This window comes from Brachycentrus maculatus, unplaced genomic scaffold (genome assembly GCF_059751285.1).
Source record: "Brachycentrus maculatus isolate JH-2025_06_01 unplaced genomic scaffold, ASM5975128v1 h1tg000199l, whole genome shotgun sequence".
Classification (NCBI taxonomy): Eukaryota; Metazoa; Arthropoda; class Insecta; order Trichoptera; family Brachycentridae; genus Brachycentrus; species Brachycentrus maculatus.
Window position 1 is genome coordinate 2,237,536 of NW_028280950.1, and position 6,577 is coordinate 2,244,112.

Consider the following 6,577-nt stretch of genomic DNA (forward strand, 5'->3'; position numbering starts at 1 on the left):
TGGCACACGATGCGTGCTTTGATTTATTTATGTTATGATCTAATTTGTTTATATTACGATATATTTCAAGAATAATGTGACACACGTGTATTATAGAGTACCAAAAAGGCACAATGAATCCCATTGAACGTTTTTGTTTGGGAAAATAAATCGTTTCATAACTAAATACATGATAAAAGTAATCATTTAAAAAACGGCGAAATACAGCCGCGCACGAGCGTCTCTTAGGAACAAAGTTAATGCGTTTAAAAGGTTAATGGCATATCACAAGATTATTGTTTAATTATCTCTATTTACATTGTCTGCTTCCGTAGTGTAATGGTCAGCATGCTCGGCTACAGTACTAAAGGTTCTGGTTTCAATTTCCAGGGGAGGGGTCAAATGATTTTTCAAGTGATTTTTTCACTCTTAATATTTATTCAATATTACCCTGTACATTGCCTGAAGCGGAAGGCAGATGACCTTTACTTTGTGTGTTAACGAACAAGATATTAATACGTTTATATGATGCAGTGCCCTATGCACCATCGTGTGCGGATGAGGGTTTGAAGAAGAATTTACATGTATCAATCCATACCAAGCAAAATGACTTTACTTTTTACAAAACAAACTGGTTTCAATTGGAGATAAAACACAGTGTACACACGATCCATGTCCAAATGTTGCTACAACATTTTAAAGCTTTTCCTTTCGAGATATGAATTTTGTTGAGCACCTATTGGGGCCATTGACTTCATATCCTATCTTAACGCCCTTTACCAGCGCCATATTTATCTGTACTGACATACACTCCTAGCTTTCTCTACATCTATATGTCTGGTGATACATGCCCTATGGTTACTTAAATTTTTGACATGATCACATTTGAGGTTCTGATTAATTTAGTCAGCATCCTAGGTCTGTTCTCCTATTCACATTTACCAAATACACTATGTTGGTCATTCCCTCATTATCCATTTGCTCTACATGCACACCACAAACAATCTTTATTTATATCTTCAATTATCCCTTACTTCTTACATTCCTTTCTAATATCTTCATTTTTAATTCATGCATAAATTTTTCCACACTTCATCATCGCATTTCAACGGCATTCACTCTTGCTTTCATCCTTTTGTTAATTCCATGTTTCACTTTATCACTATGTGTTACAACTATTCTCCAGCTGTTAACATGTATATTTACTATTCTCGCTCCGATTCCTGTACATATAATCTCTTTCATACGGAGTAAACAACCATGGTGACATTACACAATCCTGTTTTAAGCCTTTTGATATCATAAACCACAGTGTAATGCCCCACAAGTATTTTACTAGCTCTGCTGCTCTCGTATAAAGAAGCAACTGCTTGTGTCAATTGTTTGCTCCGTATTTGTCCAGCACGCCCCATAGTTTCATTCTTTCAACCTTATAATATGCATTTTGAAGATCTACGAATGCGCGGAACAGTTTCCGTTAATTTATTTTTTTCCAAAAACATTTGTGAATTTGTTTTTTGGTCCGCGCAGCCTCGTCCACTCATGAAAAGACCATGCAAATCCTGAATCCTTTTTTTTGTCACCATTCTAACTCTTTAATTTGTAATTTTGCTATAGAGTTTATTGATAGGAGTTAATAGACTTACCGCCCTATAATTCTCGCACTTAGCGCGGGACCCCTTTCTCTTTGACTTTCCCTTCCCGGTGTTGTGTACCTAGTACACATTGCTTCTAATAACCATAATATCTCTATAAATATAAAAAATACAAGGCTAAGTTTTTAGGTATTCCTCCATAACATATTTACGCATTGATTTAAAAAATAATATTAATGCTAACCAGAATTTATCGGGTACAGAGGTATTATACATATAAACAGTGAGTGAAGAGTGTGCGGGAACCGCGACACTATATTCACATCTCACTCTTGCATACATGCACTGTGTGAGCGTGAGGAGCTCAAAGCTCAATGTTCTCTAGATAGCGGTCAGTTGCTCTTGAGCTCCCAACAAGAGCGGAACTTTGCTTGTTTCGTGAGAGTTGTCAGATTGTTTTTTAATGTTTTCAGCAAATAAATCTAAATTATTATAATTTTTTACTTCATTTATAATTAATTAAGGGGATTAGCTATGAATGTCCGTATTTTTCCAATTTAAAGTCGCAAATTTTTTATTGTGTAGTGACTACCCAACACCGGGACGCGCGTTTTATTTTAACACCGGAAGGGAAAGGTTAATAAAGGCATGCAAACTGTCTGCCAGCAACCTAGAGATGTATATATTCCTCCTCTAGATAGGTTATGCAGCCAAGTGAGAACAAAGTGTCCACCACATTTTGCATATACAGTGGAACCTCTCATAAAGAGCATAATTCGTTCCAGAATCTTACTCGTTAAGCGAAACATTTTATGTTTTGACTGGTGCGGAAGTCCCGGCTCACAAGTTAATGTCGTGAAAAAGAGACTTGCCCTTTGTCTGTAACTCTACAGGAATAATATGCCCAATAGCCTTACCGCTCCGCATTAATGTTAAAGCATTTATTATTTCTGCCATACTTATTTCACACACCGCACTCTTATTCGTACTTCCCTCTATCGACACCTTGGTGAAAACATTGACATTACTTTCATACGCTACCATCAAATATTCAACCTTTTTTCCATCTTTCTGTTACTTTATTTCTATTTGTCAGTGTTTTTCCATTTTTTTATTTGATAATTTTAATACCTTTACTTTCAGACGCGTTCTTTGTATTCTTTACCTGTTCCCAGAAAAGTTTTACGTTTTCTCGGAAGTGGGTCAAGATTTTCATACCTTCATCTCTCTTTAGACAATCTTTCCGTTCTTTCACTCCCATTTTTACTTTCCTCTTACGTTCATCAAATCTTCTACCCTTTTATCGGCTTCACTGTTTGCATCCCTAATCACGATCATATTTAGCCAGGGGTTCTTCTTCTCAGTGACAAGTTCTTATATACCCTTATCCCACCATGCATCTCCTTCCTTTCTTCCCTGGATGATAACTCCACATACACTCACGCACGCGCACGCACATACACACACACATACACACATATGCACGCACGCGCATACGCCAATTCATTCTCGACATGATATGTTTCCAAGTATTGTCAATATTCATACCCATTATACATATTTTCTTTTCAATCTTTCGCAGAATTTCTTTGCATAGATCCTTCTTGCATTATCGATTTGTAAATTTTCCACTTTGATTCTTGATGATACTGTTTTGTTCCGGGCCCCGCCCTCCACGGAAGAGAATTCCTCTCAATACATCATACCCTAGACATTTGTTTTGAAAATCAACTGTACTGGCCAAATATGTGTTTCTCATAGTTTAGACTGTGCGGAATGTGATCCTTAGGCCTGCTGCATTTATAGGTCGTAGGTCAAAAACGGGCAATAGGACAAACAAGCACTAAGGTCTGGTATTTTAAATTTGCTCCAATAGCAACCAATAATCGTTGATCAAGTTTAAACAATTGCCGTGTCCCATATCAAAAAGCCACTTCTTAACTGCTTTTCAAAAATGATCATTTAGTTCTAATTTTAGATTATATTACCCAAAATTATACAGTTTGGGCGCTCCAAATTGAATTGTTCAATTCGGAGCTCCCAAACTGTATCACTTTCACCAGATTATGCATATACAGAAGTATTTTTGCATAGAGTTGTCTTACACTCGTGACAACTATTTAGTTCAATATCGCCACCTTAGGTGTTCACATTGAGAACCCAACAAGTGTCTTAACACATTGTTGTCGGGCGATCTTTTCATCAACCCCGACCCTAATTATACTCAGACAGTCGCCACCCGGCCCTCAGTATACTAATCACAAGTAAATGCAGACCCAGTTCACGTCTGTACAATGTTTTTTGGCGTCTCTCGTGCTTTGCCAAAATTAAGGAAATAGAACGCTTATAAGTGCCTAGTAACCAGTAAACATGAGCCAAACATAAGTAATTCATTGTTTCCAAAGTGATTTTATAAACATTTCGCTGAACTATATTCATTTATTTGTTAAGGTATTGTAGAAATAGGTAAAATATTTATATTGTTATGCAACAAATGTTACTAACAAAAATAATGTAATTTTTTTATTAAACATGCAAGAAGGACGTATGCAAAGAAAGTAACTGAAAGCTTGAATAGAAAGAAAATGGATATGAATGTAAGCAATACTTAGGAACGCATCAAGTTGCGTAATTATAATTCAGCAAAGCGTGTATGTGTGTGGGTGGAGTTGCCATCCAAAGTAGAAAGAAAGGAGGTGCATGGTGGGATGATGGTATGAAAGAACTCGTAACTGAGAATAAGAACGTCTGGCTGAATATTGTAGCAATTAGAGATATAAACAGTGAGGCCCATAAAAGAGTGAAAGATATAATGAATGTAAGAGGAAAGTCAAAATAGGAGTGAAAGAACTAAAAGATCATCTAAAAAAAGAAGGTGGTATGGAAAATGTCTATCCACTTCCAAAAAAGAGTTAACTTTTTCTGGAAATATGTAGAGAATGCAAAGAATGCGTCTTAAAGTGGAAGTATGAAAGTTGTTAAATTAAAAAATTTAAAAAACACTGACAAATAAAAATTAGGTAGGAGAAAGATGGAAAGAATATTTCATAGAAGTGTATGTCAGTAATGTTAATGTTTTCACCGAGGTGTCGATAGAGGGAATTATGAATGAGGGTATGATGTATGAAATAAGTATGTCAGAAATAATGAATGCTTTAAAATTAATGCGGAATAGTGAGGCCGGTTGACTTGAGAGTATGTAAAATGTGATGGACAGATTGTTCTCACGTCACTGCACAGACTATTTGATCTATGGCTAGAGGTGGAATTTATACCCCTGGATTACTGACGAACTGTTTGCATGCATAATTCTCGCAGAAAGTGCTGGAATTATATGATAAGTCTATTATGTTCTGTCGGTAAACTCTATAGTCCAATTATAAATGAATAAGTTAAAACAGTGACGAAGGAAAGGATTTAGGATCTGCAAGATCCTTTTATGAGTGAATGAGGCTGCGAGGACGTATGACAAGGTTGAAACTGCAGGGCGTGCTGGACATATACGGAGTAAACAATAAATTAATACGAGCAGTTGATTCTCTACAAGGGCAGCACTGCTAGTATAAGAATTAATGGGGGCATTACATTGTGGTTTTCAATTTCAAAAGGCGTAAAACAGGGTTGTGTAATGTCACCGTCATTGTTTAATCTGTATATGAAAAAAAAATTATGCAGAAATTGGAGCGAGAATGGCAAATATGTGTTTTAACTGCTTGCTGTATGTGGATACACTGCAACATATATGTTGAAAATGTATTAATATATGTTTGGATAATGAGCTGAAAGAGAGAGAGAAGTAACAGAATGCAATGACATGATTAATGCTTGGAACAAGTGCAAGATTGCAATTTTAATATTTAGGTAATATGTTTGCAAGGGATGGTAATATGGATATTAAGAAACAGTGAATGTGTGGAATGTGTAGAGTAAACGGTCCCCTGGAAAAATTGACTGCAGAGAATATGTCCACGGAAGTATGTACCACTAATTATGCTAAATCAGTAATATGCCTCACAGATCTATGTTATACAATTATTTCACTGCACAAAAAAAATTCATCGCTTGATAGAAGGTATCACAGGGCTTAAAATTTGTCATTTAAAATATTTTGAAAGTATAATATTGATTCCAGGCAGCAAGTGCCCAAAATTGGTGCTGGGTTAGTACATATTGGAGTTTTTCTTTACGTGGTTCAGAATCATTTACATGTGATTGTACGATCATCATTCTACCTACATTGTACCTCTGTAAAATAATGGACTTTCAGTTTGTAAAAATATTTCTTTATTTATGAGGAAAAAGCTCCACGATCACCCTCAAAATGCTTTTGACACACAATATGATTAATGAAGTGTTGTTGACAAGAATCTATACTCGAGTAAATAAATATTTAAGAGGTACAAAATAAATATTGACCACCATTTTGTTTAATTGCTTTACTCCAGTCCTCAAATCAGGTATGTCCCGTGTTTATGTAGTCAAGTGTTAACTTAGAGTCCGTTTTTCACATACCTATAGTTGATTTTGTCTTCTCTTTACAGAAAGTGAAATTATTGTGTTTTTTAAAATATGAAATAGAAGCTGGATACTGTGAAGTCAAAATCACTCTTATGAATTTTTTCGCTTGATATTTTCATGTAATTTATTTGATCTGTAAGAAAACATCACCCATTCCTATTTATAAGTTGTTTTTGTTTGTATAAAAACACCGTTATGTTTATATAAATGCTATTTACATTGTTCACTACTGAGAACACAACTTTCATGCTCGTACAATAGGCCCAGTGTGCACCGCACATCAAGTGTGTTCCGCACATCAAGTGTGTTCCATTTATATTCTCATAAAGGCAGTGTGCACTTCATGCACTCTGAATATATCAATTATGTCTTTATGTTTGTTTGGTTAAATATATTTATATCTGACTGTTGCGAAATACCTCGGTAGGTGCATATATGTTAATTTTATGTGATTATTGATTATGTTAACAATTATTTCACTGTTT